Genomic DNA, 13,970 nt, shown 5'->3' with positions numbered 1-13,970 from the left:
GGACTTCAAAGGGCACTTTAGTCACTAAAGTGCATTAGGCGCTGCACATTGATGACAGGAAAAATCTAAAAAGGGCAAACAGGACAAATACAAGCAGGAAGCCAACAAAAGAGGAGCAGGAACTGGAGGGAGAAATGATGACCAGCACAGACACTCATTAAATACACATCAGGGAGGGAACGATAATAAGGAACAAGCAAACTCAGTCAGGAGGAGAGCAAAGGGGAAAGAGGAGAATAAGTACAAACATAAACAACAATTATAAACCGTCCGTCAAAATAAAACAGGAAGTGATTGACAATGATATTATAAAATGCTGAAAACGTTAACTCATAAAGACAGTGAGATAAAGTCATTTAAGAGCCAGATAGAAAACAAGAAAAAAACAGCAAAGATTAAATTTAATATCATTCAATTTTACCCCACAAAATTATCCTGTTACTTTGCTAAACTGCTGGGTGATTAAAATATCTAATTCTTTTCTTCAACATTTAACTGTTAAACATTTAAACACATCCTAACACACCCCGATGCCTCAAGAACCTTTACTGCACATTCAAATCTGTCATTTCTGAGGCTCAAACAAGTTAGACATATAACTGAAAAGGCCCAACGACGTGACATCCTGGTGTTTGAGAAGTCAAGACAATAACACCAAACATTCTCATTTCCAAATGTGACTCAGGATCTTTGCTGCATTTTCTTCCCCATCTAAAGCTTCTCTCCCCTTTTTTAAATATGTGTCCAAAAATGTATAAAGCTGTCGTTTTCATCAAATTCATTAATTAATTCAATTCAGTTCTATTTGTACAGGCAGACCCTACACAACACAGGTACGCAGAGTGTTCCTAAAGTGCACCTCAGCAGTAAGTTGGTTCCACCCACACATACACCCACCCACACCCATTGCCTCCATCCTGTCCGTCACCTCTGGGCAACCGCTGCCCCACTTATTTACACTCTCTGTGCTTTCATGTGCCTGAGCGATGTTTGTTTACTCCTCACACGGTGCAAACCGCAGCACGACATATGGAGATGTGACTCCATATGTCCCTGTTTTGCTGTTTGCCAGCGTGACGGCTGCAGAGACTCACTATCTCCTTCTTCTTCCTTGGCCATGTGCGCTACATTTTAACACGACTTAACCGAGGTCAAAGCCTGCAGATGTGTTCCCTGTTTTTTTGAACATTTCTCTTTACAAGTTGTGATGTCTCAAGTCCTTTTTTTCTGAAGCTTATGTGTGAAAAGATTTGAGTTTGTGCAAGCAGTCGTGTGTGTGTGAGGAACATAATATGAGTGTTGAGCTGTGTGCATGCAACCATATGTCACTATCTGGTACTTCTAATGCGGCACATTTTTTAATTTGTATTTTTATTATGTAATTGAACATTGTAGTCTCATAAAATGTGAACTTACATAAAAAAACAGTAAAGGAAAATCCTCTGAGATGTACTCCCTGAAACCCTGTTTAATTAAATTTATCCAGTAGGTCTTCTTAGGCCTCAGTCATGCAGGCCTAGAGAGTGGTTGGTGACTCAGCGGCAACCACTTCCATTATTCCCCAACCAGTTGGCATGTGGTTGCTGGCTGTTGCTAGGTCACATGGTCCTGCATCAAAACCCTCTGTGTGATTGCTTTGGTCATCACCACATTGCCACAGACGCACATAGTTTTCATGAAAGACGCCAACTTATCTGCAAATATTTGTTAACAACTTGCCGAGCAGAAACTTACGCGATACACAATCTAATGTTTGGTAGCAAGTCAACATCTTCCAGGTCAGTAACCTGCTGGTTTTTCTGTGAATTATAAAATCATAATGATGATGATGATGAGGTCTGCAGTTCTTTAGATGTTGGTCTGGGTTCTATTTTTGATGAGCTCTGGAGATATTTTAATATGCCAGCCATCCGGGGCAGTTTTCTAAATTAGTGGATAACAATTATTTTTTTCCACTGAGGGCCAGGTGGGTTGGGATAGCTTTTCCCCCCCTCTTTATAAATTAAATCATCATTTAAAAAAACTGCATTTTGTATTTTCTCAGGTTATAATATGCACAAAAAGAAGAATAAGAAGAAAGAAATCAGGAAGGAGGAAGATATTAAACAGAGACAGAAAAAGCTGCAAATAACACAAAAAATATAAAAAGTGAAGAAAATGAGACCAAAGTCAGAGAGATGCTGATTCACACTGCACTAAAATCGGGGGCAAGGGTACCTAGACCCGGGGCTTAGAGTACGCTTGGGGAGTGTGATCGTGTGTACAGCGTCTCTTTATGTCTGTCTCCACGTTGGTTGAGTGTGGAGTGAGTGCATTTGAGAGCACGAGGGGGGGAATGGATGTTTGTGTCTGTGGGTGCCTGTATGTCTGTGTCTATATGTCAGGTTGGGTATCAGACGCCACCTCTCTGGGGACACCTCAGGCCCTCCAAGGTTTGGAGGCCTATCTCCACCTACCACCACTTCCCCTGCCGGTGGCGGACTCCCTCAGGTGTCGGTGCGTTGGTGGTTCTTTGTGTCTGGGGGTGGGCGTCCAGGTACACACCGGCTCACTCCTTGGCGGCCGCTTATCGGGGCCTGGAGCCTGGGGCTCGCTCGGGCCCCTTCGGGGGTGGGGTGCCCCCGGCCTCTCGGCCTGGGGCTCGGTCACTCAGGCACAGCTGGCGGCCGGCGGAGCTCACGGGCGCGTCACTGCAACTCCCCCTGGCTTCTGCTCCGCGGCTGCTGAGTGAACCCTCATCTGGGACTCTCCTCAGCTCTTACTGGAACAGTGGCGCGGCTGCCCCTCTGTTGGTCTTCCATGGTCTCTTGTGTTCTGGGGGCCTCTGGATGTCTGGAGTTTTGATCTCCTCCATACCTGCTTCACACCCTGGAGGACGGGGCTGTGGCCCCCCCACACTCCCTAGCAGATCGTTACATGGAGAAACCTTTGGAATACAAGCGCGCTGATCCACACAGGTATGCACACGGGTGTTCACTGCTCGTAGACTTAAATTACACCTTTCTTGGCCGCTACTTCGAAGCACATCTGTCCTGCGTGCTGCACAACAACATTGAATATTTAGTATTTACTGCTGTTTACACTTAGCTAGATTAATGCGATGGTGTTGTGTTTAGTATGTTGCTTTGGTTTTTTTTGCTTGTTTTCTATTCTTCTCTCAACAGGTGATCCAGGAGATTTTTATTTTTTTTCTCCCCCCCTTTCTCACTGTCCCTCTCCCCTTCTGTTTTTCCTTTCCTTCCTCTTTCTTTCTCCCTTTCCTATCTCTCACTCATGTCTGTCCCGTCTGTAACATCTGAAAATAAAATATAATAAATAATAAAAACAAAGATCGACCAAATGGACCAATACGGCAATGCCACGATGATCCATTTGGCAAAGTAAATCCATTGGGTATCCTTGTTGGTCTTCAGACAACAATTCTGATGGCTAAAGAACCAAATGGGACAGGCAAAAAAAAAACAAAAAAAAAAAACAACCTAAAATCATCAGTAAACTCTCTGTTTGGTAGATTATGGTTGGTTATTCAAAGTGGAATTTTTATTCCATAAATTACTGAAATTGCAGATTCACCCAAGATTAATATTACAGGCAATTTTGGAAATTATTGCAAATTAGTAGAAGTCTCCAGGTAACACCAGTAATATGAAAATTAGGCTTTAGTGAGAATTCCCACCGATGTGAGTTTATTAAACACCTCCAGCTTCACAGCATTAGCTGGATGACCTATATTTGGGCCTCCTGGGCACACATTTAGGCACTTGGCTCAAATTTGTGCAACTAATCATTATGCCCAACCTAACAACACTTTAAAGTCTGTACTTTTCCCCCACCTCATGATCCTGGTGAAGCCAAAAGGAAAAACAATCAAGTTTTTTAGTTGTTTGCTACACAACGGCTGTCCTCAAACTGAGCTCCGTCACTACTCTCTCTTTTTCTTTTTATCTGCCTGTTTGTAAAAGTCTGATCTGGTTATGAACTAAAGAAAATACGTAGCCTTGTCAGCTTGATGTTTTTTTGTTTTCTTTTCCTTCTTAAACTCAGAGTCATTATTTGCAGAAGTGATTTTTCTAACATTACTGTGCACAGGGACGTTTTCAGTACCATTACCATTCAGCTCCGTTCAGTTCAATTTTATCTATTTAGCCACAAATCACAGCAACAGTCACCTTAATGCACTCAACATTTGAAGGTAAAAACCCTACAATAAATACAACTATGGCCACAGGTTGCCTGGTAACAAAGAAAGCATCGTTCACTGTGCCATAAGCTCCTGTAGCAGAATCGTCATGTTTATAAGAATCATAAACTAGCATCAGACATTTTCCAACGATACAAAGAGTCGCCTCTGGATGATAATTAATAATTATTTGAGTTATTATTGTGCTCCACCACTTCAGGCTTCACAGGAGAGACAATTTTCCCCTTCAAATTCACCGTGGCATTTCTCCCTCGGGTAAATTACTAAAGCCGACTGTTTTCTCAAACACGTCTGGTATCAAACAGCTACACAATAGCAAACCACCGATTTCACTTTAACTGATACAGCTTTACCCAACAAAAGAACACAAGAGTGGTATCAGTGAGCTCACTGCAGGAAAACGGAGTAGCACTCTGGGCACGTAGGCTACACCTCCACCTCCTTCAGCTGCTCCAATCTATTTATCATTAGAAAAAAATAATGTATTACCAATCCAGAAAAATCCAGAACATTTTTCTGTCTGAACGTGTTACAAAAGCTATAAACTCAAGAACAAGTGTTGGCAAAATTTATTTTTTTATGAAAACATTTCAGATCTCTGGGATTCAAACTCCAAATGGACTCCAGTTACACTAAAATGTATTTCTCTTATCTACAGCTGAAGCTTAGATAATTTAGTCAACAGAAATATTTCAGACTTTTAGGTGAAGCTGAACAGAAAAGCTCATTTTTGGTCTCTAAAGCTGATATTTTAGACACAACCAGCACCTTAGCATACAAGTTATACAAGTTTGTGTGTTTCTGTGTGTGTGTTTAGTCATGTGTGCGGGTGACGCACTCACTGCTGGCCAGAGGACACTTTGACTCATTCCTGTCTGTTGACTGTACTGAGGTCTGGCAGGTCCACCACTGAGAGCAGCCCTGCGACGACTGTAGCGTCAAACATCACCCCCGCCCCAATCCGCCGCCTCCCACCCCCCTGCTGCCCTGGAGGAAGTGATGTAAAGGCTGAACACAATCAAAACACAAGTAGAAAACCAGGGGAATGGAAACAAAGAGAAAGAGATGAGCTCTCTGTGCACATTTAGAGGAAACCTGGTGACCCTTCACACTCCTGAAGGATTTTATTTTACATTTAAATAGTGAAAAGTGAACCAAAAACCTGAAATCTACATTTAAAAACCTAAAAAAGATTCCTCTCAGGTTCCCGAATACCTCGCAGCATGCAGGCATTCAAGCAAACGCCATCTTTGCGGTGACCTACATTTTACCGTCTTGACACTCATCTGTTCAAACATGTTACTGCAGAGATGACTGTTGGAGGTGGTGGTGCTGAAGCAGATATTGGAAAATGCCCCAAGAAAGTTTCCCTGCCACGCTATCAGATCCTGAAGTGCCCGAGGCTCGGAAACAGCTGCTAACTGCAAAAACCACAGCTTCAAAAATCGCTCAGCCTCCTCCCTAACAGACACGTTGCTCTCAGAGCAGATCTTTCCCAACGTGGAGATGGGAGAGAAGAATAGGATGCGACACAGGTCGGGAGTCAGTGTGCACCTCGCATTAGGTTATTCCAGTCCACAGTCACTGATTGGAGAGTGACGTGAAAACAGCCTGCGGGGGAAACTAAACTATGACTCAATGACAGAACATCGCATCAGAGCAGGACAGCAGAAGAAAGCAACAAGCTGTCCCACAATCAACAGTCTTCACACCAAACAAGGCTGTAACAAGTCCAAGAGCAAAAATGTCCACAGAGGACTAAAGACTGGATACACTTATTTTATTATAAGATAAATAAGATATGGGGGCAACTTTAAGCTTATTCTTTAAAAAAAAACACCCGCCTAAATTCTCAAAAAATTAATCAAAGATGTTTTAACTTAGCCTGAACATAGATATTTATACTCATGTATCCGTCTAATTGAAAAATTGTTACTACTTGGCTACGATGTTAACCACCGAAGGTGAGAACACGTGGAAACCCTTGGGACTAAAGAAATGAAGCCAGTGCCAAAGACACAAAAGTTCAGTTCCTCTGATGGTCACTTGGACTGGTTAACACGTGGGTTCATCTTCATAGACTCCCAGATTAAAATGCACAAATGTACCATTACAGAGGAAATAAACATGATTAAAGCAAAAACAGTTCTCTAATGATAGTTTCCCCATTAACTACATGTTAGGTGACGGATTTTTGGAAAGCTCTTTGTTTGGATGCTTGTAAGGCTTAAAGTCAGGGCTGCAGCTGCTTTGATAGACTCACCTCTGCTAACTCACTCAGTCATCTGACAAAGCTCCACTTTGTCTTTGCTGTTTGTGCTTTTTAGAGCCTTTTAATGGAACAATCTGACCATCAACAAAGTTTGTGCTTCAGTTTGTGTTCAGCACTTCTCACTCTCTTCCAAATATGGTCACTTCCTCCTCTTCTTCTTCATCTTCTTTCAGTTGCTCCCTTTAGGGGTCACCATAGCAAACCATCTACCTCCATCTCACCCTATCCTGAGCATCCACCTCTGTCACACCAACCCTCTGCCTATCCTCCTTCACTACATCCATGAATCTCTTTGGTCTTCCTCTTTTCCTCCTGCCTGGTAGCTCCATATTCAATATCATTTGTCCAATATATCTACTCTTCCTCAGGCATACACGTTCAAACCATCTGAAAATTATCTCCAAATGATCCTTTATGGCTCCAAAATACGAACATAGTGGGAGTCAAAGTGGGTGCAGAGTCTAAAACCAATGCACTTGCTTTCTCCAGTATTTTTTACAATGTGAACATACTTATCCATTAAAAAAAATCAAATCTAGGTAAAATTGCGATTGTACTGGGTTTTTTTTTTGTTTTGCTTTTGACCAATTGCAAGTAGGTGAAGCAACCTTTAGGCCACATGTGTCGAACTCCAGGCCTCGAGGGCCAGTGTCCTGCAGGTTTTAGATGTGTCCTTGATCCAACACAGCTGATTTAAAAGGCTAAACGACCTCCTCAACATGTCTTGAAGTTCTCCAGAGGCCTGGTAACGAGCTAATCATTTTATTCAGGTGTGTTGACCCAGGGTGCGATCTAAAACCTGCAGGACACCGGCCCTCGAGGCCTGGAGTCCGACACCCCTGCTTTAGGCAAACCACTTTTAATCACAGGGCAGCTGCACAGCTCCCCTGGATGGAAGCAACCTGTCACCAAACAATCACAGGCCAACTCTGACTGACTGATAAAGATTCTGATTTAATTTATAACCACAGCAAGAATCCTAACATGTTTCAATCGGTGTGAGTAAGTCTGCATCAAAGAGCGTGACAGGGGGCTCGACTGAACCGGTTGTATTCTGATTATATTTCTATATAAAAGAAAAATAGGACATTTGTTGAATTGGATAAATGGAAAAAGGCGAATAGTTGGATGGATATCAACAGATTTGTGTTTTTGGCTTATTTATCACAGTGAATCATATTATAAGATCAACCACTGCCAGCTTGACCCTCTTCAGCTGCTAACTTTGACTCTGTAAAATTACTGCAACCATTTCAAAGGCAACACGACAGCGATTTCATTGAACACCGTCAGAGTAATTTTGGTTGTGCTGCAGTCTCCAACCATATAGCAGCTCTTCATAGGCGTTGCTATATTGGTCAAAACAGTCGCTACATTGACATTTTAACATTTTTGTTGTCTTGAATAAATTCAAAAAGAGCATCAATTTGTGAGATTTAGAGGTGTTGGTAGATTATTTTAACCCTACAAACACAGAGGACAGAGGCAGGCCAGCTGTTCTCTTTTACTTCTTATCTTTTTGCTATTTGGATTTTTAATGAACATACACTCATAACAGTGAGATTAATCGTATCACATCCCTCTCTGTACGATAGTTTTTATGCATATTTCCCCCAAATTTCAAATAAATAGCAGATTATCAGTGTGGGTCTGACTTTTGGCTATCTTGACCATCCTTTCAGCTTAGTGAATGTAATTGTGTCTGCATAATGCCTCTTACATCACCTGATACTTCACACTCATCTGTGACCTCATAAGTTATGTCGCAGGTCTTATGCTTGCTTTGTGACTTCAGTGATGTCACTCTGACATCTCCCTCTGCTGATGTTAATGTGTGTGACACAGTGAGCACAGCACTCGTTATTTTAAAACGTGTGAACATATTTTGGTTGCTGCCATCCCTACCCGACATAACCCTGCCTTTAACTTGTATAAGGAAATACAAGAACAGCTCTAGAAAAACTGGGACACTGTGTAAAATGTAAATATTATATGTTTAAACATTTTACAATTTCATGAAAAATGTTAGATCATTTTGAATTCTGATGGCAGTAAGACGCCACAAAAGATTTGGGACGGAAGGGTCGAAAAGTATGTTAAGTAAGTGTTACTAAAACAACAGATGGAGGAACATCTTTCAACTAATTAGGTTAACTGGCAACAAGACACACGAAAATAAAAGACATCTCAGAGAGGCAGAGTTTCTCAGACATAAAGGTGGACAGAGGTTCACCAGCCTGCAAAAAGGTGCATCTACAAGTCGTGGAACAATTATAAATGTTCCTAAATGTTAAGGTTTTGAACACTTTAAAATCTCATCATCTACAGTTAGTAATATCCAAATATTCAAGTATCTGGATAAATCTCTGCGTGTGAGCGACAGGGCTTAAAATCAATTTTGCATGTGAAGCGATTGCATGTGCGAGTCAGGAGAGAAAAAGGACAAATGCAGCCTAAGTGAAAACTTATGGATCTGTGACATTTCAGGAGTATCAGAACAGCTGAGATGCATTTTATTTAAACACTGCTGGGTCAAAAATTGGTCACCTTCAAAGATCTGCTTCCTTTGACGAGACCTAACTCGTCATGTCAGGACTTTGCAGTCTATTTACACCTACAGGCCATGCACACTCTTTCAATGATGAGGATGTACAATTTGAGCAGGGAGTCAAGGAGGCCATTTACACGAGGAGGGGGCTGTCACCATCTTACAATGCTGTGATTGCAGCCATTCTCCAACTCTCTGTGAATGGTACTCATGGCCATCGATCAGTTTTCGCTGATCAATGGTCTTTGATCAGTGGTTATTGATCAATAGTCATGACAGTTTGCATAGTAATGATCAAGAAAGTGACCTGTTTAAAATGTTGGGGGAACCAGCATTCAGCTGAGACAGCTGAAGAAATCGATTGGATGAGTGGATGAGAGATTTCCTTACCTGGACGAGCATGCATCAAACCATGCGCGTTACATTGTACTATTATTTTTTTTAAATTTACAAATAAAATGCCACAAAAATCAAAATATCTCATCGTACCAGTTTATCATTGTTTCCATCAACGGCAGTCGTTTTGCCTGTTTTATTATTTTCCTTATATGTGACTTTCATGTTATGTAGTTCTCATGTTGGACCACCCATTCAGTGTTATCACCATGTATTCCTTACCCATGCTAGATGGTAATGTGGGAATAATATGCAAATGTATATATTTTTAATGAGAGTTGATATTCTTGTGTTTTCATCCCCTACATGAGTCTTTCTCCTGTTCTGTGGTGCAGCCATACACTAATTGTAGAAGCCCTCAGGGTGGAGTTACTGATTTCCTGTCCGGGGGGGTGGAAGGAGTGGGGGAAGTTGTAGAAAATGATGCTGTGCCGTCAGCTGCATGAGAGCTGAGATTTTGACCTTCTTCGTATAATCTGAACAGCGGCGTCCCTCCTCGTCTTCTGCTGTCAGTCTGACTGAATCCCCAAGACGATCATTAAAGGTTCATTTCTTCAAGAAATACCTCACATCACGCTGCCCCCTTCTGAATCATATCTGCTCAGCCAAATCCTCCTCCTCCACATGCTCTAATTTTGCTCTTGAAAAAACATCTCTCTCTCTCTTTTTCCAGCTTTCTGTTGTTACATTTTCATCCAGAGCTCACAAAAAGAAAATCTTCTGTCTTTGAACCTCAGCTCTTTGCTGATGATCTACAAGGTCCACTCAGAATAGTTTTTTTTTATATTTTCTAAGGTGTTAACCTAAAGGAGGGGCTCTCCTGCTTTGTGGGCCATATGTTACTGATTACCTGACTGTTATTTGAGGATTTTCTGGAGTGATGTCCAGAAAAATACATAAATCCAACAAAGAATTGTGAGTGATTTTACCTCATTCTCACCTTATAACGAATCAGCGGCTCTTTTTGATTAATATTCTATTTTTAACAAGATGTTTACATTCAGCTCTAAAAAGTGAACAACTGTCCCTTTTGTTTATATCAGAGTTTTCTAAAGTTCTCCTCTGGGTGCCTAAGGCTGGCTCCAACTGCATTCACACACTGATTTAGCCGTTCTACATTTAATTCAAGTTAATTAGATACATTTTGGTTCCTTCAGGCTCACTTACCTGTGTGGTCTCACCTGTTGGCACTTGGCTAATTATTTAAAAAGGGCTTGGTGCAGACATTCTTGTGCTCTTCTCTCCAGCAGGTAGGGGTGCTGTTTGTTTGGCTTTGGTTAAAGAACATGTGTTTCAGGGTTGGCTGTAGCTCAGATGGAAGAGCAGGTCATCCACTAATTAGGAGGTTGATGGTTTGATCCCTGTCTGCTTCAGTCTGTGTGCCAAACTATCCTTGGACAAGATACTGAACCCTTAGTTGCTCTCTGATGCATTCATTGGGGTATGAATGTGTGTGAATATTGAATTGAAAGCACTTAGGCATAGGAAAAAAGTGCTTGTGTGACTGGTTGAATAAGGCATGCTGTATAACGTGCTTGGAGTTCTCCAGTGGGATAGAAAAGTCCTTTTATAAGAAACAGTCCATTCACCAGTTCTGCTGAGTGAAATTCTAGTATTTTATTAGTTTGCTACCTAGTGTTGATTAACCATTATCTGTATTCGTATGCTGCACACCTACAGTTATGAATGCAACTTGCCAAACAAACTAATGCTTGCTGGTAATTGAACACCCCTCCCTCTAATCCATATGAGGTGATTTCAGGCTCCAAAAAATAATCGTTTCAAAATGACGAGTCCAAAACCAATAGGTGCTGTAACTGCAGCCATGTCCATCTTTGGCACCATCGCTTGACTTCCAGTTCTGTAGAAGTCTCTTAGAAACACCTCAGTAAAAACTTTCCCGATTAGTTGATGAGCTCAAGTAATATTTTACACAGCATGAATACAGTTTTGTGAATTATGGTCCTCAGAGTCATGCAAGTGGATAATCCAGGGTGTGCTTGTTACTGACAGTAGTACAGTAGAATTATTTTCTTCAGTAATGCACTAACATGTGTTACTATAATAAATTCAATAATTACATTACAGTTATGATTATTAGCAAAAAAACATGCCTTTTTCCTTTCTGTGCACTTGCACTACAGTCAGCTTATTTCAGTAAAATATTGGAGCAGTCTACAGTAGAGATATGGACATTACTTTTATTTTTAAAAGGACAAGAGCTCAACGGTAAAATCCAAACTGCAGCCATGACAGAAAAAAACACATACTGCTAACAGAACATCAGCTCTTTGCTAGCACATGCACAGACAGCATGCTAACACAAAGCTAGACAAGAACCCAGAGTTATGATACAGCTGAGTGCCTGCTGAGCCAAGTCTAGCAGCCAGAGTGTGAGGGTAGAGTCCATGTGCTTTGTCTATTGATTCTGCATATTCCAGTGATGCTTGTCTAATCTAAAACTAGAAATCAATTAAAATGCACCAAAGTAATGTAATCACTTTCCTTTAATCTCAGCATTCTATCATAAAGCTTTCATAACTGTTTGCATCCATCTTTCACATTAATGCCATCTTGTGGCTGCAGCTGGCTTTTGTCTCTAGAAGCAGGAATGACTCCGCTTGATTACATGCTACTGTAATATTTATGGGTGTTCTCATGGGCGTGTCCATGACATCACCCACTACTAACATTATTTACTGTATCTTTTGAAAACATACAGCAATTTTAACAGCACAATACTTAAGAATATTTAACAGGAGCAGGTTTCATTCTTCCCTGGTTTTATTATCACACTGTTCATCAAAACGGCAGCAAACCTTCACCATCTTATCCAGGAGGGTCACCTCTTCACCCTCACATGGAAGAAGTAATCTAATTGGCATTGTGGTATGTTTGCAGCAGGTCCCTTGTGTAGCACTGGAACCCAGTCACGATGTTTCATCCATTTCATAGGCTGGTTTGCTGCAATAATGCCAAATAATTAGCATCTCTATAGATAGAAGGTAGTTCTGCAAAATCACTCAGTAGGATGTTTGTTCTAATTTGCTATGAGCTCAGAGCGCATCGAAAATAAAACTAATAGGCTATAAAGAGAGATATGAACATATTTAGAACTTACCGGAATGAAAATGTCTGGAGCACCAACAGATATCTGGAGATGGAAGAGAACTGCACGTCAGCTCGTCTCACAGCTGCTATCCAGGCTAGACGCCTTCGTTTGGTAACATCAATACACGAGCTGCCTCATGTTGCTTCCAGGTTGGGAAAGAATGAAAAGATAAACCATTTTCAACCTTATTCTCTTGCCGGTGTTGTGTGTGACTTCGCTCCCTTTTCACTTGCGCTAGACCCCCAAAATGGCAGATCGGGCCAAAATCCTTTCCACGCCCACCCCCCGTGACATCACGCTCCAAAGCCCTATAATGCAAAGAGCTTGACAAGCAGCCAGGCCAGCAGCTTTCTTTTTTTTATGGCTATTTGCACATGCGCATTGTGGATAAACTGGTGTTTGACAGGAAACGGATACGAGACTGGACAAGATGCCAAAGGCTCTGCTTTCACTTTTCTGAAATCAGTTACCATTTGTAGTTTGTGTGGAAATCTTTCTCTAAACTCAGATGCAGACAGTGTTGGGAAGGTTACTTTTAAAATGTATTCCATTACAGAATACAGAATACATGCCCCAAAATGTATTCTGTAACGTATTCCGTTACGTTACTCAATGACAGTAACGTATTCTGAATACTTTAGATTACTTAATATATTATCATGCTTTTTACAACAACGTGAATGTACTATTGCTGTGTGATTTATTACTGTTACTGAAGGTCCGCGACTCCGAACTGTAGTAAAGGGACCTCTGACTAATACGGCTCGTCGGCTGTCGGCTCGTAGCCGAAAAATAGCTTTACTTTGTTGTGTGGGTCAATTTTTCTTGCAAGAGACAGAGAGAGGCGTTGAAAGGCTGCTCCAACGGAACTTATTGTTTTCGGAGGAAAACACGAACACTGTGTACAGTCGAGTCTTAATAGCTTACTTACAATTGGGCTCGTCAGGCACTCTTCTTGGCTGCAGTGGTTATTATTATATTTACATGCTTCCAGCTCCCGTTTTTCCTCGATGACAACTCGTACCTTTCCACTCCCCTTTTTCTCCCTCCTCGCGCTCACAGACCCATAACGTGTATGGCAGTCCATTCTCCCTGCAACACGGACTACACTGCCCATGATGCTACATTCTTTAGAGCTATGCTTGTAGCATTCTGCCTGTTAGCTTAGCACAACAACAACGAAAAGGCGCTCTCTCACCCAGGAAACACACAGTCGCAGAGAGAGAGAGAGAGAGAGAGCGTCGCCCTGTAACCATGGCAACCGTAACGCTGCCGCCTGGAACAACAGAACGTAGCTGTCAAACAAAACCCAAATAGTCCTGACCCGCGAAAAAATGAAACAGGAAAGTACCACAGTGTAATCCATTTATTTCAACAAAGTAACTGTATTCTGAATACCACCTTTTTAAACGGTAACCGTAACGGAATACAGTTACTCATA

The 13,970-nt window shown here is 41.5% G+C and overlaps 1 long non-coding RNA gene across 1 annotated transcript; it reads right to left on the bottom strand.

Annotated features, from left to right (window-relative positions):
• Positions 1 to 11,597: 11,597 nt before the first annotated feature.
• LOC145423746 (uncharacterized) lies at positions 11,598 to 13,587 on the bottom strand. The gene is made up of 2 exons (XR_013904788.1): positions 13,461 to 13,587; positions 11,598 to 12,671 (listed from the first exon to the last, which is right to left on the bottom strand). It is a non-coding gene; the product is annotated as an uncharacterized LOC145423746 (long non-coding RNA).
• Positions 13,588 to 13,970: the final 383 nt, after the last annotated feature.

The sequence above is a fragment of the Astatotilapia calliptera genome, chromosome 22 (assembly GCF_964374335.1).
Source record: "Astatotilapia calliptera chromosome 22, fAstCal68.1, whole genome shotgun sequence".
Classification (NCBI taxonomy): Eukaryota; Metazoa; Chordata; class Actinopteri; order Cichliformes; family Cichlidae; genus Astatotilapia; species Astatotilapia calliptera.
Note: the sequence above shows the minus strand (reverse complement) of the source record. Positions and strands in the feature narration are given on the sequence as shown.